This window comes from Arachis hypogaea, chromosome 6, assembly GCF_003086295.3.
Source record: "Arachis hypogaea cultivar Tifrunner chromosome 6, arahy.Tifrunner.gnm2.J5K5, whole genome shotgun sequence".
Classification (NCBI taxonomy): Eukaryota; Viridiplantae; Streptophyta; class Magnoliopsida; order Fabales; family Fabaceae; genus Arachis; species Arachis hypogaea.
Genome location: NC_092041.1, coordinates 96,021,663 through 96,046,639, shown reverse-complemented (window position 1 = coordinate 96,046,639; position 24,977 = coordinate 96,021,663).

Here is a 24,977-nt window from a genome sequence, read left to right as displayed (position 1 = left end):
AAGAGGCCAGGGACATAAATAGAAGAGAATACGATATCAACACACGGGCCAAGCTAAATTACCTCTGCACAGCAATACCAGCTCTGAATCCAAAGATTGCACCATTTGAGTAGGTAATAGGGGAACTACAGCAAGCTCAAGAGGAGGTTGTAAGGAGTCATGAAGAAAAGGTAAGAAGCACAATGGAGAAATTTGGATTCTGAAAACTAAGACAAAGCCAACAAGTCCACGAGGGAACAACTTCAGGAGGAAATACTGGAGATCCATCAACAAGAGCTACCTCATCAAAAGAAAAAGAACTAGCACAAGAAGAAGGCAATGATGAGGATAAGGAGTGAAAGATCAGCAGCAACCAAAGTTGTCAAGTTCCTTCATGTGGTTTCAACACTATAATCTGGGAGTCTTATTAATCTTTCTATAAATTGTTGCTTGTTATGCATGATTGCTTTAAGTGTGTGTCTCTAGGTTTGTTTACTGTTATCTTTATGTTTTGACTAGTATGAAAATTTTAATTCTGCATGTGTGTATTTTTCAATTCAATGAATGAAAATTGCTTGTTCTTATTCAAAGAGAAGAGTTGTAGAAAGGATTATTCTAAAGAAAAAGAAAGGAAGCTTAAGTCTAGAGAAAGAATAACCAAGAAAAAGAAATATAGATTAAGTATAAGACCATAGAATGAAGTTTGACAAGTTGTGACTTGATAGTGAAACAATAAAACAGAAGAGGACATAGAGAAAAATGCTAAAGAGATCCTCAAATATCAATATAACCAAGAAATAGTAGCACAAGAAAAGAAAAGAAATGTGGCCCAAAACTCTAAGCATCAATTAACTAGGAAGAATAAGAAAGAAACAAAAACTCAAAGAGTTGATATCCTAGTAAATGCTCCTGATGAAATTGTGTCAAGAAGAGAGGCTAGAGAAAGTAAATTCTTAGGGGTGTTTTAACACTCGGTACCCTAAAATCAACTGGATTGGGAGAGCTAATTGAAAGCTTACTTTAAAGAGTTGTCTTGAGACAAATCATTAAGAGTTGTGGTCAAGCAACAAGAGGTTTAAAGAAAAGAAAACAAAGAGCAAAAAGATTGAGAAAAGAAAAGAAAGTGCAACTACTACAAGGTGACAACTTATAGAGAGGTCTCTTGAGGCATGATTTTAATGAGGATCCTCAAAGTTCTAAGAGTTTCAACTTGAAAGGTCAACAATTAATAAACTTCGTGCATGATTAGATACTCAATTTATATCTCTCTTTCTTGATTACCTTATTTGGATCTCAAGCTTTCTTTGCATCATATTTGAGTAAGAACAACTATATATAACTCTAGTTTGCTTGAGGACAAGCAAGATTTAAGTTTGGTGTTGTGATGATTGCCATCATCTGCTTTAATTATAATGTAGTCTTTTTTAGAAATAAGCAAGTCCTCAATTAAATGCTATGATATTAATGACATTTTGTGAATTTAAGAAGGCACTACTTTAAGTACTTGATTTGCATGAAATTTCAGGAAAAAAAGACAGCAAGGAGTATGAAAAGAAAGAAAGGAAACAGGGCGTGCCACTGGCATGCCACCCGGTGTGGCACGCTGGGCAAATAAAACAGGGAACGTAGCAGGTCAACCAAGGCAGGAAGTGTACTATGGCGTGTGGTTGGCATGCCAAAGGTCACACACCCTCATAAGTAATGCTAGTGTGCCTCTGGACGTGTCCCTATCATGTCAAGGGCATGGCACGTCAGGCCAATGTTCCAGAGAAGCATCCAATTATCTCCAACATGGGCGTGTATTATGGCATGTGACTGGCATGCCAAAAGCCACATGCCCACACAAGACAATACTGGCATGCCAAGGGCGTGTCTATAGTGTGGCACATGATGTGGATTTTTGAATACCCACAAACTAACTAGAAAGTGCACCGGATTGTATCAGGTAATACCTCAGGTGAGTGAGAGTCGATCCCACGAGGATTGATAGACTGAGCAACAATGGTCAAATGACTCACTTAGTCAGGAAAGCAAAAAGTTGTGTTTTGAGGGTTGTAAAATGCATTAAACAATACATTCAGGGAATTGGAAAGTAAACAATAAAGTCGTTGTGAAATATATGATGGAAGGCAGTTAAGGTTTCAGAGTTGTTTATTCTTCTGGATTAAGTTTTCTTACCAACTATTTTAATCATGCAAGATTCGTTTCACAGCAAACTGTAATTGACTAAACCATAATGTCTTAGTGATTTAGTCTCCTCTAACCCAAATTAACCACCAATGTCTTGGTCATTTAATTTAGATTAGAGGGTTAAGAGCAATTCTAGTTTATGGCAACAGAAACCCTAATTACCCAAAGCTAAACGGATTATATGTTACGTATCTAGATTAGTTCAAGTAATTAGCAATTTAGGAGGAATTTTTTTTCAAGCTGTTGTTCAAGCGAGATAACTCTGTTGAGAATCACAATAACACATGTAGAAAAAGGGTTATATTGTCCTTCTACCCAAATTCATAAGATGAAGAACGAAAGTAATCCTTGAAACTGAATCAATACATTACTTAAAATAAAAAAGCAATAGTCTTAATCCATAGAAATAAACAGAGCTTCTAACCTTAACTGAGGAGGTTTAGTGGCTCATGACTTACAGAGAAAACAAGGGTTCCAAAAAGCGAAACGTGAAGAAGTGAGATTATCCTCAAAGGGTGAATCTTTTCCATTTTAAAAGATTTTATTTATAAATAAAAATTACAAAAATAAATGATAAGATAATAACTAAAAGCTAAATCCAACTAAAGATGCTCCAAGAGTTTAATTGTGATCTGGATTGCTGGTGCTAAACGACAGCTTGGCGTTTAGTGCCCAAAGTGGCAAAAATGCTCCAATCCATTCTGAGTTGCTGGTGCTAAACACCAGCTTGGCATTTACCGCCCAAAGGGCAACTTCAATTCTTCTTCTTTTTGCTCAAAACTCTGCCAAATTGATCCGAATTTCACCTGAAATAATAAAAACACCAGAAAAACTCAAAGTAGCACTCAAAGAGGATTTTAACACTAAAATATAATTAAACTTACTAACTTCCAACTAAATTTAACTAGAAAATAAGCAGAAAATGGGCGTAAGATATTCACGTATCACAACACCAAACTTGAATTGTTGCTTGTCCTCAAGCAACTAAAACAATATATGTTTGGGGCTAATGACACTGTAATTGTTGCTTGAGTGTTCATTAAAGCTCTTGTCTAATCATTGAGTGGGGCTAATGACACTGTAATTCTGAACAGGTTTGGCATCTCATTATCCATTAAAGTCCAGAAATATTGATATCCTTCAGAACTAGAACTCGGATGATATTATGGACTCTCTTTTTCTTGAAGCTCAGATTAATCCTTGAACATAGCTTTTTCTTTTATTTTCCTTTAGTGCTTTGTGCCTTGAGCCTAGCTGTGACTCTAAGTGTTTTGTCTTCAAGCTTAATTTGATACAACACCACCACAAGCACTTAACTGGAGAACTCTTTTGAGTTCAATTTTTTTATTTCTCCCAGACAGTGGTGCTCAGAGTCTTTGGCATACTCTGTAATTGCACTTGGTTCGACTCTTAGTACTCTGTCTCAAGGATTACTTGACACATTCACACCACAGGCATATAGTTAGGAAAACAAATCATTTGAGCTTTTAATCATTTTAGACCTTCCTAACCATTAATGCTCAAAGTCATGGACCTTGCTCTTTATTTTTATTTTCTTTTGCTGTTTGTTTTGCTTCAAGGACCAATTTACGTTAGAGAATCCATAATACTTCTTTAAGTTCCTGTTCTTCAAGAACCAATATTCTTAACTTCAAGATCAAATATGCACTGTTCAGTTCATACATTCAGAATTATAGATAATGCCACCACATCAAAGTAATAAGAATAACTCATAATATATAACTTAAGTCTCATGCATTTTACTACTTTTTTTCTTTTTCTATTGATTTTTCAAGCTCAATGCGCAATACATGAGACAATTTTTTTCAAAATAAAGATAAAATAGCAAAATAAATAACTAAACTAGAAAGAAATAAATAACTACTACTACTCATGTAAAGGTTTTCAAACAGAAAATAGAAAATAAGATAAAATACTAGAAAACAGAAAATAAATCAAGAAAAGAAGAAGATAAAGAAATTCAACCATCTCAGTCATGGTGACTGCTGCTCCCTCCCGAGAATTCTCTCTGGCGCTTTAGCTCATCTAAGTCGCGCCTCTGCCTCAGCTGCTCCTCCACTAGCTGATGGAGGAGGGCTGAGTGGTCCTAGTGCTCAATCTTTAGCTGATCTACAGAAGATGTCAACTCCCTAATGGATGTGGTCAACTGGTCCCAGTAGTCATGGGGAGGAAAATAGAATACCTGAGGCATCTCTAAAAGCTCCTGTTGAGGAGGTGGAATTGGCTCCTGTGGTGGTGCATGTCCAAGCTTCCGAGCATACTCCATACCCCTCCTAGTGATAGGTCTAGCAACCTCAAGAAGGGTATCTTCATCAATGCGAACTCGAGCTGCCTCACACAGGTGAAAGATGAGATGAGGGAAGGCCAATCCAGCAGAGGTGGAGTCTTTTATCTCCATACAGTAAAACTACTGAGAGATCACCTGATGTACTTCTACTTCATCACTGAGTATAATGCAGCATATCATCACAGCTCGGTCAATGGTAACCTGTGACCGGTTGCTTGTGACGATGATGGAGTGCTGAATAAACTCCAACCATCCTCTAGCAACCGGCTTCAGGTCATGCCTACCCAGCTGGTATGGCTGACCTCTGGCGTCCCTCCTCTACTGTACTCTGGGGAGGCATATGTCTATGAGGATCTGGTCCAATCTCTAGTCAGTGTTGACCCTCTGAGTGTAAGAATGTGGGTCCTCTCTGGATAGTGGTAGCTGCAGTGCTTCCCTCACACTCTCAAGACTAAACTCCATAATCATCCCTCGGACCATGGTGTGCCAGTTCTTCGGGTTCGGGTTCATGCCTAGTGCATACTTGTAAGTCACGCAAGCGTTGGTGTAAAACTCCCTAACCATCAGCACTCCCACAGTAATCACGGAGTTGTCCAGAACTTTCCAACCTCATCGCAGAATCTATTTCTGGATCACTGGGTACTCCTCTGGCTAAAGATCAAAGCGGACTTCAGGGATCACTTTCTTTTTGTTCACCACTTTGTGAAAGTAATCCTCATGGGTCTTAGAGAAGAACCGGGTAAAGTCATAAGGACAGGATACAGGGGCCTTCTCTTTTCTCTTCTTTGAAGAGGATTCTCCAGTTTTTGTTGCCATATGGATGGTGAAAATAAAGAAAAACAGAGCACCCAACACCAAACTTAAAGTTTTGCTCGTCTCTGAGCAAAGAAAAATAGAAATACTGGTGAAAAAAAAGTAAAAGAGGTGAGGTATAGTGAAAATAAAATGAATAAAAAGAAAATGTATGGAAGGAGGGTTGGGGGGTTTTGGCTATGAGGGTTCAAGAAAGTGGGGGATGGAAAGGAAAAGAAGAATATGGGAATAGGAAGTAAGAAGAAGAAAATGTAGAAGGAGTAGGTGATGGTGTGGTGGAAGTGAAAAGGAAGTGGGGTATTTATAGATGATAGTAGAGGGGGACAGTTATTATGGGGAGGGTGGGGTGTTAAATGGAATTGAATGTGGTTAATAGGGAAGAAATATGGATGGAATTGATGAGGGTTGATTAGGTGATGTGGGAGGTGATATGAAGGTTGGTGGTAAATGGGGAGATGAATGTGGATAGGAAAGGGGATAGAAGGTGAGAGAGTGTATTTGAATGGTCAAAGTGGAAGGGAGAAGGGTAGTGACCGTTGGTCACTTGGAGCTCTCCTTCAAAAATTTAAAACTGGAATTCCTAGTGCTAAACGCCAGCCCTGGCGTTTAGTGCCAGTATTGGCACTTTTTCTTTTTTCTCTCTCTCTCTTTTTTTTTTTTTTGAACGAGTCACTTGGCGCTAAACGCCCAACTGGTGTTTAGCGCCCTATGAGGCATGGTTGGCATTGAAAATGTATCCCCTTGTGGGTGTTAAACACCCACCTGGCGTTTAATGCCAGCTTCTGCTTGTCCTTCCTGGGCATTAAACGCTCTCCTGGCGTTTAACGCCAGCACCCTTGCTGCCTTATTTGGCGTTAAACGCCCACCTGGCGTTTAGCGCAAGAACACTTCGAATTGAACGCTCTTCGGGGTGTTTTGTTCTTCCTCATGTGTCCTTCTATCCCTGTTCTAAGCTTTTTGCATGATCACAATTAAAATTAATCCAAGGAAAACTATAATTAAAAATAAAAATGCATGAAAATCAAACTGAAACAAAAACTAAAGGATACTTATGCTTGAGTTGTCTCTTAACAAGCGTTTCTTTACCATCACAAGCTCGACGGCCACCTCCACTAGGGAGCGGGGTGATCATAGGGGCTTAGCTCTTCATCCCTCACTGTGAACTTCTTTCCTGTGCTATCATGAATTAACTCAATGTGCTCAAAAGATAGGATTTTATTCACTATATGAGCCAGGATGGGGATCTTAGTGAATATCACCTTCATTCCGGGTGAAAAATCCTCACCGAAAATCTTGTTCCTCCAACCTCTAGGCACTTTCTTCTTAGGAACTCCCTCCTTGGTGGATGATGCACTCCCAACACCAAACTTAGGTTTGATGTCACGGGAAGTTTTATTGGTTTCCACCAAGAGAGGCTTGAACAGTGAACTCTGCTTTGCATCAATCAAGGGTCCTTGTAGACTTGAGGTAGTGAGCTCACCCTTCATGCAAGTGCCTCCTTCATCAAAGTGGTGTAAAGGTCCAAAAACCTTGAATACCAAGTAATCCTCACGCATCCTCAAAACCAGCTCCCCTTTTTCCACATCAATCAAAGCTCTCCCAGTGGCTAAGAATGGTCTTCTAAGGATCAGAGAATCGTTTGCATCCTCTCCCATGTCAAGGATCGTGAAATTCACAGGGAGAAAAAATTTTCCAACCTTGACCAAGACATTTTCTACTATTCCATGTGCCTGTTTCAGATACTTGTTTGCCATTTGTAGTGCTACCCTTGTTGGTTATGCCTCTTGAATGCCAAGCTTCTTCATTACAGAAAAGGGCATTAGATTGATGCTTGCACCAAGATCACAGAGGGCCTTGTTAAAGTTGATGCTCCCAATAGTGCATAGAATCTGAAAACTTCCTGGATCCGACATCTTCCTTGGCAACTTGCTCTGAATTAATACATTGCATTCCTCAGTCAGCTACTATTTCATCTCTTTTTAGGGTCTTCTTTTTAGAGAGTAAGCCATTCATGAACTCAACATAGAGAGGCATATGCTCTAGTACCTCTGCAAAAGGAATATTGATTTGTAACTTTTTGAAGATTTTCAAGAACTGTGAGAATTGCCCGTCCTTGGTCTTCTTTTGGAGATTTTGAGAGCATGGTGAATTCTGCTTGTGCTCGGATGCCTTGGATAAGGCGTGTACTATGATACTCTCAACCTTCTTTTCAATTTCAACAACACATGCTTCCTCCCTTGGCACGGGTTCGTCAGTTGATCTAGGAGCATCTTTTCCATATTTTCCTAGTGAATTTCCATTCAAATTATTGAGTTTAATCAAGATTTAAATATCTTTTAGCCACTATGGATGCTACTTTGATTCGTGTGTAATTCTGTTTATTTCAGGTAGCATTCGGATGAAATTGATGGAGTTTCTGTAGAAAAGAGAAGAAAGCAAATGATGCTATCAACCCTGACCTCCCTACACTCTAACATAAATAACTCGAGTTGCAGAGGTCTAATTGATGTGCTTCTAGTGGCATTGGAAAGCTAACTTCCAGGACTTTCCAATGATGTATAATAGTCTATACTTCCATCAAAGGAATGATGGCATAGTGGTGCCTAACTTGGATAATCCCAAGTTAGGCGCCGGAAGAAGCACAAACTCTAAGTTCAAGGCTGCCTGGGTGGCGCCTAACTTCACAAAAATGAAGTTAGGCACCAGTTCAATCACCAAGACTCATGTTCAAGACTGCAAGGGTGGCGCCTAGCTTCAATTCTTGAAGTTAGGTGCCAATTCAATGCAAAAGACACCTTGGAAGCACTGCAAAGGTGGCGCCTAACTTGGAATTTCCCAAGTTAGGCCCCAGTTCATATGAATCCAAGTGGTCCCGCATACATCAAGCTATGCAACAAGATTTAATTAGGTTTTGATTAAAACTTTTATTTTATTTACAAATAGAAAAAGATATTATTTAGTTTTAGAAAATATATTTTACATTAATTAGGATTAGATATAAAAGGGAAAAGAATTAGCCCTTCGAATCTCTTCTCTCATACCTCATTCCACACTTTACAGTTTTATAGAATCCTTGTTTTCTCTCTTAACCTTGAGCAACTAAACCACTACTGTTAAGGTTAGGAGCTCTGTTTATTCTATGGATTAATACTATTACTATTTTATTTTAATTTATGTATTGATTTCAATTTCAAGAATCATTTTTGTTCTTTATCTTATGAATCTGGGTGGAACGGAAGTATGACCCTTGTTCTAATTGAGTTCTTGTAAAACTTGGAAAAGCACTTTGCTCGACCAATAGCTTGAAAACAATTTCTCCTAAATTTATAATTATCTAGACTTAACAGGATACGTGACATACCTCTTATATTTGGATAACTAGGATTTCTGTGGCATATGAACTACAATTAAACTCAAACCTCTAAGTGGAATCAAGTGACCAAGGAATTGGTGGTTGATGAAGGTTACAGAAGACTAAAAAGGTCTAAGGAATTAGGGTTTAGTCACATATAGTTTGCCATGAATTGAATCTTGCATGACTAAAATAGTTGGTAAGAAAAGTTAATCTGGAAAATAAATATCTCCGACGCCTTAACTGTCTTCTCCATATATTTCACAACCCGTTTACTGTTTACTTTTTATTTTTTGAATTTACTGTTTGATGCAATTGAACTCTCAATACTCTTTTCTATTTGTCTAACTAAGTAAATCACTTAACCATTATTTCTTAGTCTGTCAATCCTCGTGGGATCGACCCTCATTCACTTGAGGTACTACTTGGTATGACCCGGTGTACTTGCCGGTTAGTTTGTGATTATAAAATTTGCACCAAGGTTTTGGGAGGCAACCCAACTACTAGTATCATTGGTTTTGCAATTACTTTGGTTTTAATTTTATAGTTATTTTGATTTTAGCATTATAGTTATTTTAGTTCTGGTTTTAAATTACTTTATCTCAATTGTTTTTTTTATAAATTTTCATTACATGTGTTTTGGTCATGCAGAGTGATTAGAAGAGGAACAGGAGCAATTAAAAGGAATTTTTGACACCCTGGAGGTTTTCTTTACTTGGGGACAAGCAAACTTTTAAGTTTGGTGTTGTAGAGTGTGCTCTCTGCTTAGCTTGTCATCAGTGGCACCATGGGGAGATGAATGTTCTTCATGGAGGAGCACAGTCGGAGGATTGAGACAGCCACCAGCATAACTGAGGTGGTTAAGTTCCTTTCATTCTATTTCCCCTTCCGTTCTTATTTTGTTGTTTTCTATTTTCTGTTGCTTTGATTATCTGCATGATCTTTATTACTTTCAGTTCTTAGAATTAGTTCCATTCTGTTATTTGATTTTAGTTAAAAAATAATTGTCTCATGTACCGCTTACTGAACTTGAATCTACAAAGAAAAGAAAAGAAGTGATGTACTGCATGAGAAATTGAGTTTATATTTAAGAGTAGTCTTATTTACTTAAATGTGGTGGTATTATTTGTGATTCTGAATACATGATATGAACAGTGCATAGTTAAATTTAAATCAAAGGATGTTGGTGCATAACGAATAGGAATTTAGAGAACTATTATGAATCATCTGAATTAAACAAAAGCTTAATCCTTAAAGCAAAAGAAACAGCAAAAGAAAAATAAAAACAAGGTCTAAGGCTCTGAGCATCAATGACTAGGAATGTCAGATATGATTAAAAGCTCAAAGAGTTGTTTCCCTAGTCACATGTTTGTGGTGTAAATGTGTCAAGTAATCCTTGAGACAGAGCACTAAGAGTCGAGATCAACTGCATTTAACAGAGTATGCCAAAAGCTTTGAGCACCACTGTCTAGGAGTAACTGAAAGAAAAATCAGAACCAAAAGAGAGTCCCCCAGTCAAGTGCTTGTGTTGTTTTGTGTCAAGTAAAGCTTGAGACAAAGCATTTAAAGTCACGGCTAGGCTGAAGGTGCAAAGCACTAAAGAAAAGATAATGAAAGAAATTTTGCTGTGTTCAAGTATTAAACCAAGGTATAAAGGCCAGAAAATTCATAATATTATCCAGATTCTAATTCCAAATGACAGTGACATTCCCCTAATTCAAAGGATAGTGAGATGCCAAATCTATTTAGGATTGCAGGGTGGTGGACGAAATTGTGATACAAGAGTTCTAGGCACTGTTAGAGAAGCTCACAACTCCGTTCAACTTAACCAGCAAGTGTACTGGGTCATCCAAGTAATACCTTACGTGAGTAAGGGTCGATCCCACAGAGATTGTTGGTATGAAGCAAGCTATGGTCACCTTGTAAATCTCAGTTAAGTGGATTCATAGGGTCAAATGTAATTGGATTAGATAATTAAAAGATAAATAAAATAAAAAGGGATAGAAATACTTATGTAAATCAATAGTGGGAATTTCAGATAGGCGTATGGAGATGCTGTGCTCCTCTCGAATCTCTATTTTCTTATTACATTCATCCAATCCTTCCTACTCCTTTCCATGGCAAGCTGTATGTAGGGCATCATCATCATCAATGGCTACTTTCAATCCTCTCGGGAAAATGGTCCTATGCGTTGTCACTGCACGGCTAATCGTCTGGAGGCATCACCCTTGTTGATGGCTACATCCCATCCTCTCAGTGAAAATGGTCCAAATGCTCTGTCACAGCACGGCTAATCATCTGTCGGTTCTCAATCAGGTTGGAGTAGAATCCCTTGATTCTTTTGTGTTTGTCATCACGCCCAGCCTTCAGGAGTTTGAAGCTCGTCACAGTCATTCAATACCGGAATCCTACTTGGAATACCACAGACAAGGTTAGACTTTCCGGATTCCCAGGATCCTACTCGGAATACCACAGACAAGGTTAGACTTTCTGGATCCCCATGAATGCCGCCATCTATCTAGCTTATACCATGAAGATTCTGTTGGGGAATCTAAGAGATATGCGCCCGGCCTAAAGTAGAACGGAAGTGGTTGTCAGTCACGCGCGTTCATAGGTGAGAATGATGATGAGTGTCACGAATCATCACATTCATCAAAGTGTTGTGCAACGTATATCTTGGAATAAGAATAAAAGAGAATTGAATAAAAAGTAATAGTAATTGTATTGAAACTTGAGGTACAGCAGAGCTCCACACCCTTAATCTATGGTGTGCAGAAACTCCACTGTTGAAAATACATAAGTGAAAGGTTCAGGCATGGCCGAATGGCCAGCCCCCTGAATGATCAAAGGACCGAATGATCAAAGACTAAAACAGTCAAAGATTAAACTGTCAAAAGATGTCTAATACAATAGTTAAATGTCCTATATATACTAGACTAGCTACTAGGGTTTACATGAGTAAGTGATTGATGCATAAATCCACTTCCGGGGCCCACTTGGTGTGTGCTTGGGCTGAGCTTGATCTATCCACGAGCTGAGGCTTTTCTTGGAGTTGAACGCCGAGTTATGACCTGTTTTGGGCGTTCAACTCCAGATCATGACGTGTTTCTGGCGTTTAACTCCAGACAGCAGCATGTACTTGGCGTTCAACGCCAATTTACGTCGTCAATTCCCGAATGAAGTATGAACGATTATATATTGCTGGAAAGCTCTGGATGTCTAATTTCCAACGCCGTTGAGAGCGCATCATTTGGAGTTCTGTAGCTCCAGAAAATCCATTTCGAGTGCAGGGAGGTCAGATTCCAACAGCATCAGCAGTCCTTTTGTCAGCCTTTTTCAGAGTTTTGCTCAAGTCCCTCAATTTCAGCCAGAAATTACCTGAAATTATAGAAAAACACACAAACTCATAGTAAAGTCCAGAAATGTGAATTTAACATAAAAACAAATGAAAACATCCCTAAAACTAGCTTGAACTTACTAAAAACTACCTAAAAACAATGCCAAAAAGCGTATAAATTATCCGCTCATCACAACACCAAACTTAAATTGTTGCTTGTCCCTAAGCAACTGAGAATCAATTAGGATAAAAAGAAGAGAATATACTGTGAATTTCAAAATATCAATGAATATTAATTATAATTAGATGAGCGGGACTTATAGCTTTTTGCTTCTGAACAGTTTTGGCATCTCACTTTTTCCTTTGAAGTTTAGAATGATTGGCTTCTCTTGGAACTTAGAATTTCGGATAGTGTTATTGATTCTCCTAGTTAAGTATGTTGATTCTTGAACACAGCTACTTTTATGAGTCTTGGCTGTGGCCCTAAGCACTTTGTTTTCCAATATTACCACCGGATACATAAATGCCACAGACACATGACTGGGTGAACCTTTTCAGATTGTGACTCAGCTTTGCTAGAGTCCCCAGTTAGAGGTGTCCAGAGCTCTTAAGCACACTCTTTTTGCTTTGGATCACGACTTTAACCACTCAGTCTCAAGCTTTTCACTTGGACCTGCATGACACAAGCATATGGTTAGGGACAGCTTGATTTAGCCGCTTAGGCCTGGATTTTATTTCCTTGGGCCCTCCTATCCATTGATGCTCAAAGCCTTGGATCCTTTTTACCCTTGCCTTTTGGTTTTAAGGGATATTGGCTTTTTCTGCTTGCTTTTTCTTTCTTTCTTTCTATATATTTTTTTCGCCATTTTTTTCTACTTTTTTTTTCCGCAAGCTTTTCTTTTTTTCACTGCTTTTTCTTGCTTCAAGAATCAATTGTATGATTTTTCAGATCATCAATAACATTTCTCTTTGTTCATCATTCTTTCAAGAGCCAACAGTTTAACATTCATAAACAACAAGATCAAAAATATGCACTGTTCAAGCATTCATTCAGAAAACAAAAAGTATTGTCACCACATCAATATAATTAAATTAAATTCAAGGATAAATTTGAAATTCATGTACTTCTTGTTCTTTTGAATTAAAACATTTTTCATTTAAGAGAGGTGAAGGATTAATGGATTTTATTCATAACTTTAAGACATAGTTACTACATACTAATGATCATGAAGTAGAGACACAAAATATAAATAGACATATTACATAAAAACCGAAAAGCAGAAAGAAATAAGAACAAGGAATGAATCCACCTTTAGTGGTGTCTTCTTCTTGAAGGACCAACAATGTTCTTAAGCTCTTCTATGTCCCTTCCTTGCCTTTGTTGCTCCTCCCTCATTGCTCTTTGATCTTCTCTTATTTCATGGAGAATGATGGAGTGCTCATGATGTTCCACCCTTAATTGTTCAACATTGTGGCTCAAATCTTCTAAGGAAGTGTTGAGTTGTTCCCAATAGTTGTTGGGAGGAAAGTGCATCCCTTGAGGCATCTCAGGGATTTCTTAATGATGAGCTTCCTCATGCATCTCTTGAGAACCGTGAAGGGTCTCTCTTGCTTTCTCCATCCTCTTCTTGGTGATGGGCTTATCCTCTTCAATGAGGATGTCTCCTTCTATGATAACTCCAACTGAGTAACATAGATGGCAAATAAGGTGAGGAAAAGCTAGCCTTGCAATGGTGGAGGGCTTGTCGGCTATTTTGTAGATTTCATTGGAGATGACCTCATGAACTTCTACTTCCTCTCCAATCATGATGCTATGAATCATGATGGCCCGATCCACAGTAACTTCAGATCGGTTGCTAGTGGGAATGATGGAGCGTTGAATGAACTCCAACCATCCTCTAGCCATAGGCTTGAGGTCCAGTCTTCTTAGTTGAACTGGCTTGCCTTTGGAGTCTCTCTTCCATTGAGCTCCTTCCACACATATGTCCGTAAGGACTTGGTCCAACCTTTGATTAAAGTTGACCCTTCTAGTGTAGGGGCGTTCATCTCCTTGCATCATGGGCAAGTGGAATGCCAACCTCACATTTTCCGGACTAAAATCTAAGTATTTCCCCCGAACCATTGTGAGATAACCTTCTTCTTTGCCACAACATCATAGAAGTGGTCTTGATGGCTTTTGGAGATGAATCTTTCCATCTCCCATGACTCGGAGGTGGAAGCTTTTGTCTTCCCTTTTCCTTTTCTAGAGGATTCTCTAGCCTTAGGTGCCATTGATGGTAATGGAAAAACAAAAAAGCTTATGCTTTTACCACACCAAACTTAAAATATTGCTCGCCCTCAAGCAAGAGAAGAAAGAAGAGAAGAAGAAGAAGAAGAGAATATGGAGGAGAAGGGTAAGTGTAGGTTCGGCCAAGGTATAGAAGAGGGGGTTGTGTTGTGTGAAAATGAAGCAGAATGGAAGGTTATATATAGGGAAAGGGGAGAGGGTAGGTTCGGCCATTTAGGGTGGGATTGGGTGGGAAAGAAAATTTGAATTTGGAAGGTAGGTGGGGTTTATGGGGAAGAGTGGATGGATGTGAATGGTGAAGAGGGTAATTGGAAAGAGAGATTGAGGTGATTGGTGAAGGGTTTTGGGAAGTGTGACATGGGGAATAGTAAAATAGGATTAGGAGGTAAGGTGGGAATATAGTAGGTGGGGATCCTGTAGGGTCCACAGATCCTGAAGTGTCAAGGAATTCCATCCCTGCACCAAATAGGCATGTAAAATGCCTTTGCATACCATTCTGGCGTTTAAACGCCCATTGGTGCACGTTCTGGGCGTTCAACGCCCACATGTAACATGTTTCTGGCATTGAACGCCAGTTTCATGCTTGTTACTGGCGTTCAGCGCCAGCTTTTACTCTAGGCACATTCCTGGCGTTCAAACGCCATAATGTTGCTTGTTTTTGGCGTTCAGCGCCAGATTCATGCTCTGTTCTGGCGTTGAACGCCAGCCAGATGCTCCTTACTGGCGTTGAACACCAGTCTGTGCTTCTTCCAAGGTGTGATTTTTTTTCTGCTGTTTTTTATTCTGTTTTTAATTTTTATATTTTTTTCGTGACTTCACATGATCATGTACCTAATAAAACACAAAATAACAATAAAATAGAATAACATAAAAATTAGATAAATAAAATTGGGTTGCCTCCCAACAAGCGCTTCTTTAATGTCAATAGCTTGACAGTGGGCTCTCATGGAGCCACAAAGGTGATCAGGTCAATATTGTATAGTCCCATCACCAAACTTAGAGTTTGGATATGGGGTCTTAACACCAAACTTAGAGTTTGGTTGTGGCCTCCCAACACCAAACTTAAAGTTTGACTGTGGGGGCTCTTCTTGACTCTGAACTGAGAGAAGCTCTTCATGCTTACTCTCTTTTGTCACAGAGGGGTGGCCATGTGCCTTAAACACAAGGTAGTCCCCATTCAATTGAAGGACTAATTCTCCTCTGTTGACATCTATCACAGCTCCTGCTGTGGCTAGGAAAGGTCTTCCAAGGATGATGCAATTATCCTCTTCCTTCCTAGTGTCTAAGATTATGAAATCAGCAGGGATGCAAAGGCCTTCAACCTTTACTAACACGTCCTCTACTATTCCATAAGCTTATCTCAATGACTTGTCTACCAATTGTAAAGAGAACAAGGCAGTTTGTACCTCAATGATCCCCAACTTCTCCATTACAGAGAGTGGCATAAGATTTATCCCTGACCCCAGATCACACAGAGCTTTTTCAAAGGTCATGGTGCCTATGGTACAAGGTATTAAGAACTTGCCAGGATCTTGTCTCTTTTGAGGTAAAATTTGCTGAATCCAGGTATCTAGTTCATTAATGAGCAAGGGAGGTTCACTTTCCCAAGTCTCATTACCAAACAGCTTGGCATTCAGCTTCATGATAGCTCCTAAATATTAAGCAACTTACTATTCAGTCACATCTTTATCCTCTTCAGAGAAAGAATAGTCTACAGAGCTCATGAATGGCAGAAGGAGATTTAATGGAATCTCTATGGTCTCTATATGAGCCTCAGATTCCTTTGGATCTTTAATAGGAAACTCCTTCTTTGTTGAGAGACGTCCCAGGAGGTCTTCCTCACTAGGATTTTCGTCCTCCTCCTCCCTTGTGCATTCGGCCATGTTGATTACATCAATGGCCTTGCACTCTCCTTTTGGATTCTCTTCTGTATTGCTTGGGAGAATACTGGGAGGAGTTTCAATGACTTTCTTACTCAACTGGCCCACTTGTGCCTCCAGATTTCTGATGGAGGATCTTGTTTCACTCATGAAACTGAAAGTGGCCTTTGATAGATCAGAGACTAGATTGGCTAAATTAGAAGTGTTTTGTTCAGAATTCTCTGTCTGTTGCTGAGAAGATGATGAAAAAGGCTTGCTATTGCTCAGCCTATTGCGTCCACCATTGTTAAAGCCTTGTTGAGGCTTTTGTTGATCCTTCCATGAGAAATTTGGATGATTTCTCCATGATGAGTTATAGGTGTTTCCATAAGGTTCACCCATGTAATTAACCTCTGCCATTGCAGGGTTCTCAGGATCATAAGCTTCTTCAGAAGCTGCCTCTTTAGTACTGTTGGATGCATTTTGCCATCCATTCAGACTTTGAGAGATCATGTTGACCTGTTGAGTCAACACTTTATTCTGAGCCAATATGGCATTCAGAGCATCAATTTCAAGAACTCCTTTCTTCTAAAGTATCCCATTATTCACTGAATTCCTCTCAGAAGTGTACAGGAATTGGTTGTTTGCAACCATATCAATGAGTTCTTGAGCCTCTTCAGGCGTTTTCTTTAGGTGAATGGATCCACCTGCAGAATGGTCCAATGACATTTTCGAAAACTCAGATAGACCATAATAGAATATATCTAATATGGTCCATTCTGAAAACATGTCAGATGGACACCTTTTGGTCAACTGCTTGTATCTTTCCCAAGCTTCATAGAGGGATTCACCATCTTTTTGTTTGAAGGTTTGAACATCCACTCTTAGCTTGCTCAGCTTTTGAGGAGGAAAGAATTTATCCAAGAAGGCTGTGACCAGCTTATCCCAGGAGTCCAGGCTATCCTTGGGTTGTGAATTCAACCATATTCTAGCTCTATCTCTTACAGCAAAAGGGAAAAGCATGAGTCTGTAGACTTCAGGATCAACTCCATTCGTCTTTACAGTCTCACAGATCTGCAAGAATTCAGTTAAAAACTGATAAGGATCTTCAGATGGAAGTCCATAAAACTTGCAGTTTTGTTGCATTAAGGCAACTAGCTGAGGTTTCAGCTCAAAGTTATTGGCTCCAATGGCAGGAATGGAGATGCTTCTTCCATCAAACTTGGACGTTGGCTTTGTGAAGTCACCAAGCATTCTCCTTGCATTATTATTATTTTCGGCTGCCATCTCCTTCTCTTGTTCTAATGTTTCTGAAAGGTTACCTTTAGATTGTTGTAACTTAGCTTCTTTTAATTTTCTCTTCAGAGTCCTTTCAGGTTCTGGATCAATTTCAACAAGAGTGCCTTTATCCTTGTTCCTGCTCATATGAAAGAGAAGAAAACAAGAAAAGAAAGAGGAATCCTCTATGTCACAGTATAGAGACTCCTTTATGTTAGTAGAAGAAGAAAGAGATAGAAGAAAGAAAAGTGAAGAATCCAAACACAAGGGATATATTGGGTTCGGATTTTTTTAGATGAAGAGAGGTGAAGAGAAGTGTTAGTAAATAAATAATTAAATAGAATAAGAAAAGAGATAGAGAATTTCGAAAATAATTTTTGAAAAAAAAGTGTTAGTAATTTTCGAAAATTAGAGATAAGATAAGATTAAAATTAAAATTTAAAACAAAAAAAGAATTTTTGAAAAAGAGATGAGAAATTTTCGAAAATTAGAGAGGGAGAAGTAGTTAGGTGGTTTTGAAAAAGATAAGAAACAAACAAAAAGTCAAAGAGTTAGTTGAAAAAGATATTAAAATCAAATTTGAAAAGATAAGAAGATAAGAACTTAGATAAGATATTTTAAAATCAAATTTTTGAAAAAGATAAAATTTTGAAAAATATAAGATAAAAGATAAAAGATTTAATTTAAAAATTTAAAATTACTTACTTCACTAACAAGAAACTACAAGATAAGATTCTAGAACTTAAAGATTGAACCTTTCTTAACAAGAAAGTAACAAACTTCAAATTTTTGAACCAATCACATTAATTGTTAGCATATTTTCGAAAATTTGATATAAAGATAAGAAAACGATTTTGAAAATATTTTGAAAAAGATTTTTGAAATTTTCGAAAAATAGAAAAAAATGAAAAAGATATAATTTTTGAAAAAGATTTTGAAAAGATAAGATTTTTAAAATTGAAAATTTGACTTGACTTGTAAGAAACAACTAATTTTGAAAATTTTTTTGACTAAGTCAACTCAAATTTTCGAAAATTGTGAGAAAAATAAGGAAAAGATATTTTTTTATTTTTGAATATTTTAATTATGAGAGAGAAAAACACAAACATGACCCAAAACATGCAAATTTTGAATCAAAACACAAGATGCATGCAAGAACACTATGAATGTCAAGCTGAACACCAAGAACACTTTGAAGATCATGATGAACATCAAGAACATAATTTTGAAAAATTTTTGATGCAAAGAAAACGTGCAAGACACCAAACTTAGAAATATTTAATGCATGGACTCTAACAAACGAAAAATGCATATGAAAAACAACAAACAACACAAAACAAGAAATCATCAAGATCAAACAAGAAGACTTATCAAGAACAACTTGAATATCATGAAGAACACTATGAATGCATGGAATTTTCGAAAAATGCAAGAAAAAATTTTAAAGCATGCAATTGACACCAAACTTAAAAATTGACTCAAGACTCAAACAAGAACACAAAATATTTTTGGTTTTTATGATTTTCTAAGGATTTTTATAATATTTTTTTCGAAAATATTTTTGGAAAAACGAAAAAGAAAAGAAAAGTTTTGTAAAAGATTTTTTTTAAAAAATTTTGAAAAGAAAATTACCTAATCTGAGCAACAAGATGAACCGTCAGTTGTCCATACTCGAACAATCCCCGGCAACGGCGCCAAAAACTTGGTGGACGAAATTGTGATACAAGAGTTCTAGGCACTGTTAGAGAAGCTCACAACTCCGTTCAACTTAACCAGCAAGTGTACTGGGTCATCCAAGTAATACCTTACGTGAGTAAGGGTCGATCCCACAGAGATTGTTGGTATGAAGCAAGCTATGGTCACCTTGTAAATCTCAGTTAAGTGGATTCATAGGGTCAAATGTAATTGGATTAGATAATTAAAAGATAATAAAATAAAAAGGGATAGAAATACTTATGTAAATCAATAGTGGGAATTTCAGATAGGCGTATGGAGATGATGTGCTCCTTTCGAATCTCTATTTTCTTATTACATTCATCCAATCCTTCCTACTCCTTTCCATGGCAAGCTGTATGTAGGGCATCACCATCATCAATGGCTACTTTCAATCCTCTCGGAAAAATGGTCCTATGCGCTGTCACTGCACGGCTAATCGTCTGGAGGCATCACCCTTGTTGATGGCTACATCCCATCCTCTCAGTGAAAATGGTCCAAATGCTCTGTCACAGCACGGCTAATCATCTGTCGGTTCTCAATCAGGTTGGAGTAGAATCCCTTGATTCTTTTGCGTTTGTCATCACGCCCAGCCTTCAAGAGTTTGAAGCTCGTCACAGTCATTCAATACCGGAATCCTACTCGGAATACCACAGACAAGGTTAGACTTTCCGGATTCCCAGGATCCTACTCGGAATACCACAGACAAGGTTAGACTTTCTGGATCCCCATGAATGCCGCCATTTTTCTAGCTTATACCACGAAGATTCTATTGGGGAATCTAAGAGATATGCGCCCGGCCTAAAGTAGAACGGAAGTGGTTGTCAGTCACGCGCGTTCATAGGTGAGAATGATGATGAGTGTCACGAATCATCACATTCATCAAAGTGTTGTGCAACGTATATCTTGGAATAAGAATAAAAGAGAATTGAATAAAAAGTAATAGTAATTGTATTGAAACTTGAGGTACAGCAGAGCTCCACACCCTTAATCTATGGTGTGCAAAAACTCCACTATTGAAAATACATAAGTGAAAAGTTCAGGCATGGCCGAATGGCCAGCCCCCTGAATGATCAAAGACTAAAACAGTCAAAGATTAAACTGTCAAAAGATGTCTAATACAATAGTTAAATGTCATATATATACTAGACTAGCTACTAGGGTTTACATGAGTAAGTGATTGATGCATAAATCCACTTCCGGAGCCCACTTGGTGTGTGCTTGGGCTGAGCTTGATCTATCCACGAGCTGAGGCTTTTCTTGGAGTTGAACGCCGAGTTATGACGTGTTTTGGGCGTTCAACTCCAGATCATGACGTGTTTCTGGCGTTTAACTCCAGACAGCAGCATGTACTTGGCGTTCAACGCCAATTTACATCGTCAATTTCCGAATTAAGTATAGACTATTATATATTACTGGAAAGCTCTGGATGTCTACTTTCCAACGCCGTTGAGAGCGCGCCATTTGGAGTTCTGTAGCTCCAGAAAATCCATTTCGAGTGCAGGGAGGTCAGATTCCAACAGCATCAGCAGTCCTTTTGTCAGCCTTTTTCAGAGTTTTGCTCAAGTCCCTCAATTTTAGCCAGAAATTACCTGAAATTACAGAAAAACACACAAACTCATAGTAAAGTCCAGAAATGTGAATTTAACATAAAAACTAATGAAAATATCCCTAAAAGTAGCTTGAACTTACTAAAAACTACCTAAAAACAATGCCAAAAAGCGTTTAAATTATCCGCTCATCACAGGGTATAAACCCCACTTTAAGAGGAGACAGGAGCTTAATTGAACTCTCACTTCTCATGTAAATTCACATCCTAAGCCTATATTAGTTTTGGTTGCTAGAGGACAAGCAACAATTCAAGTTTGGTATTGTGATGTGTGAGCATCTTTCCTATCTTTTATTAGTGAATTTGCATTCAAATTGTTGAGTTTAATCAAGATTTAAATATCTTTTAGCCACAATCTTGAAATTGAAATAAATACATAAATTAAAATAGAACAGTAATAGTATTAATCCATAGAATAAAAGCAAATTGAAATCAATACATAAATTAAAATAGAACAGTAATAGTATTAATCCATAGAATAAAAGTAGCATCCATAGTGGCTAAAAGATATTTAAATCTTGATTAAACTCAACAATTTGAATGCAAATTCACTAGGAAAAGATAGGAAATATGCTCACGCATCATCAGCCACTATGATGGCCTTGCATTCCTCTCTTGAATTTACCTCTGTGTCACAGAAAGAGTATTAGGAGGCCTCTCAAGTATTCGCTTGCTCAATTGACCCACTTGTACTTCTAAGTTCCTAATTGAAGCTCGGGTTTCCTGTATGAAACTATGAGTGGTCTTGGAGAGTTCGGCAACTACAGAGGCCAAGTCAGGGGTACTTTGGGGTTGGGCAGTTTTCTGCTGAGAGGATTGGAACTGATGGTTGTTGAACTTATTCTGATTAAAACCGCCTTGAAAGTTATTGTTGAAATTTGGCTGAGGCTTCTGGGGTTGCTCTCTCCACACAAAATTTGGGTGATTCCTCCATCCCTGATTAAATGTGTTAAAATAAGGATCATTATTGGAATTTCTGGAGGAATTTCCCACATAGTTGACCTGTTCAGGAATGGGTTGAGCATAGCCATCAATCTCCCCTTGGTTAAAACCACTACTCATGTCATAAGATACATCTTGAGTTTTAACAGCAGACACTTGCATCCCACTCAAGTGCTGAGTAATCATGTTGATTTGTTGAGACATGGCCTTATTCTGGGTAAGAATGGAATCCAAAGTATCTAGTTCCATGACTCCTTTCTTAATAGGATTCCTCTCAAAGGTGTACAAGTATTGGTTGTTAGCAACCATCTCAATTAGCTCATTAGCCTCTTCAGGAGTCTTTTTCATATGCAGAGAGCCACTTGCAGAGTTGTCTAGAGACATTTTGGCCATTTCAGAGATGCCATCATAAAATATCTACATCTGCATCCACTCTGTGAACATATCCGAAAGGCATCTTTTGATCATTAATTTGGGATTTAGATTCTCTAAAGTTTAAATTTCACTTTAGAAAATAAAGTGTGATCTCTCACCATTTATTTTATAGGTGGGACCAAGAATAAATATGAGAGAGAAATTATTCAAGGGTATAAGATCACATTTTACCCTCTAAAGTACAAATTTAAAATTTAGAGGATCCAAATTTATTAATTTGTACCTCTCCCAGGCTTCATAGAGGGATTCACCATCTTCCTATCTGAAATTTTAGACATCAGTCATCAGCTTAGTCAGCCTCTGAGGTGGAAAGAACTTAGTCAAAAATATGTTGACCACCTTGTTCCACGTGTCCAAGCTTTTCTTAGGCTGAGTGACAAGTCATTGCTTTGCTCTGTCCTTCACAGCAAATGGGAAGACAAGTAGCTTGTAAACATCTGGATTCACCCTATTAGTCTTCACAATATCACATATCTGCATGAAATTAGATATGAACAAGTTGGGATCCTCCAGCGGGAAACCATGAAACTGGAAATTTTGCTGCACTAGAGAAATCAACTGAGGCTTCAACTTAAAATCGTATGCAGCAACAGGGGGCACAACAATACTGTTTACATAGAAATCGGGACTAGGTGCAGTGTAAGAGCCAAGTGTTCTCCTTGGTTGTGCCACCATATTAAGAGACGTTCCTTGTTCCTGTTCCTGCTTATAAACAACAGAGTAACAAAGAAAAGATGGGAATCTCTATGTCAGAGTGCAAAGAATTCCCTGTGAGGTATCCTGTGTAAAAGAAATAAAATAAAATAAACTAAATAATTAATAAAAAAAATTCGAAAAATCAATGAAGAAAATCAAGCCCCTAATTTTGAAAATAAAGAAAAGAAAATTAATTAGGAAAAATAAAATCACTAAATAGACACCAAACTTAATTTTTGGAATTAAGAAAATTTTTTAACAAAAACAAAACTCAAGTTCTTGATAAAAAAAGGCAAAATAAAAATAAAAACAAATCAAAAACTAAAAACGCATAATCTAAGAAATCAAACAACTGGTAGTTGTCAATCACGGTCAATCCCCGGCAACGGTGCTAAAAACTTGATGCAGGTTTTCGAATACCCACAAACTAACCGTCAAGTGCATCGGATCGTATCAAGTAATACCTCAGGTGAGTGAGGGTCGATCCCACGAGGATTGATGGACTGAGCAACAATGGTCGAATGACTCACTTAGTCAAAAAAGCAGAAAGTTGTGTTTTGATGGTTGTAAAATGCATTAAACAATAAATTCAGAGAATTGAAAAGCAAACAATAAAGTCAGTGTGAATTATATGATGGAAGACAATTAGGATTTCAGAGTTGTTTATTCTTCCGTGTTAAGTTTTCTTACCAACTATTTTAATCATGCAACATTCTTTTCGCAGCAAACTGTAATTGAGTAAACCCTAATGTCTTAGTGATTTAGTCTCCTCTAACCCAAATCAACCGCCAATGTCTTGGTCACTTAATTTAGATTAGAGGGTTAAGAGTGATTCTAGTTTATGTCCACAGAAACCCTAATTCTCCAAAGCTAAACGGATTATATGTCATGTATCCAAATTAGTTCAAGTAATTAGCAATTTAGGAGGAATTTGCTTTCAAGCTGTTGTTCAAGCGAGATAACTCTGTCAAGAATCATAAGAACACATGTAGAAAAAGGGGTATACTGTTGTTCTACCCAGATTCATAAGATGAAGAACGAAAGCAATCCTTAAAACTGAATCAATACATTTTTTAAAATAGAAAAGCAATAGTCTTAATCCATAGAAATAAATAGAGCTTCTAACCTTAACTGAGGAGGTTTAGTGGCTCATGACTTATAGAGAAAATAAGGGTTCTGAAAAGTGAAACGTGCGAAAGTGAGATCATCCCCAAAGGGTGAATCTTTTTCCTTTTATATCTAACCTAATTTGATTTGAAATTAAAATAAAGTAATAAATCCTAAACCTAAAAGTTTTTTGTTTGTAAATAAAAATTACAAAAATAAAATATAGGATAACAACTAAAAGCTAAATCCAACTAAAGATACTCCAAGAGTGTGATTGTGATCCGGATTGCTGGCGTTTAGCGCCTAAAGTGGCAAAAACGCTCCAATCCATTGAGTTGATGGCACTAAACAGGCCAGCTTGGCATTTAGTGCCCAAAGGGGCAACTTCAATTCTTTTCCTTTTCGCTCAAAACTTTGCCAAATTGATCTGAAATTTCACCTGAAATAATAAAAACACCAAAAAAAACTCAAAATAGCATCCAAAGAGGATTTCAACACTAAAATATAATTAAACTTACTAAATTATAACTAAATTTAACTAGAAAATAAGCAGAAAATGGGAATAAGATATTCACGTATCAGCACGCCAGGCTAGTTTTCCAGAAGGGTATCCGAAGTCTACAAGAACGGGGTGTGCCACTGGCATGCAATATGGCATGGCACGCTAGCTTCCCAACAAGGGCATGTCCTTGGAGTGCCAAGGGCGTGACACGCTAGGCCAATTCTCCAGAGGATCACCCAACAATTCCCCAAACGCTGGCGTGCAATATGGCGTGCCACAGGCGTGACACGCCAACTCTCTGACTCAGGCGTGGCCCTGGGCGTGCCCCTAGCGTGGCATGCTGGGTATAAAATTCAGAAGGCATCCCAAATATCTTCAATGATGGCGTTTACTATGGCGTGCCTGGAAGTGGCACGCCAACTCTCTAAAACGAGCGTGTCCCTAAGCATGTCCCTAGCGTGGCACGCCAGGCAACAAGTCCAGAGGAGGTTCCTGAGTCCACTAATATGGGTGTTCCACTGGCATGTAAAATGGCGTGGCATGCTAGGTGGTGCGGAATTTACAACCACA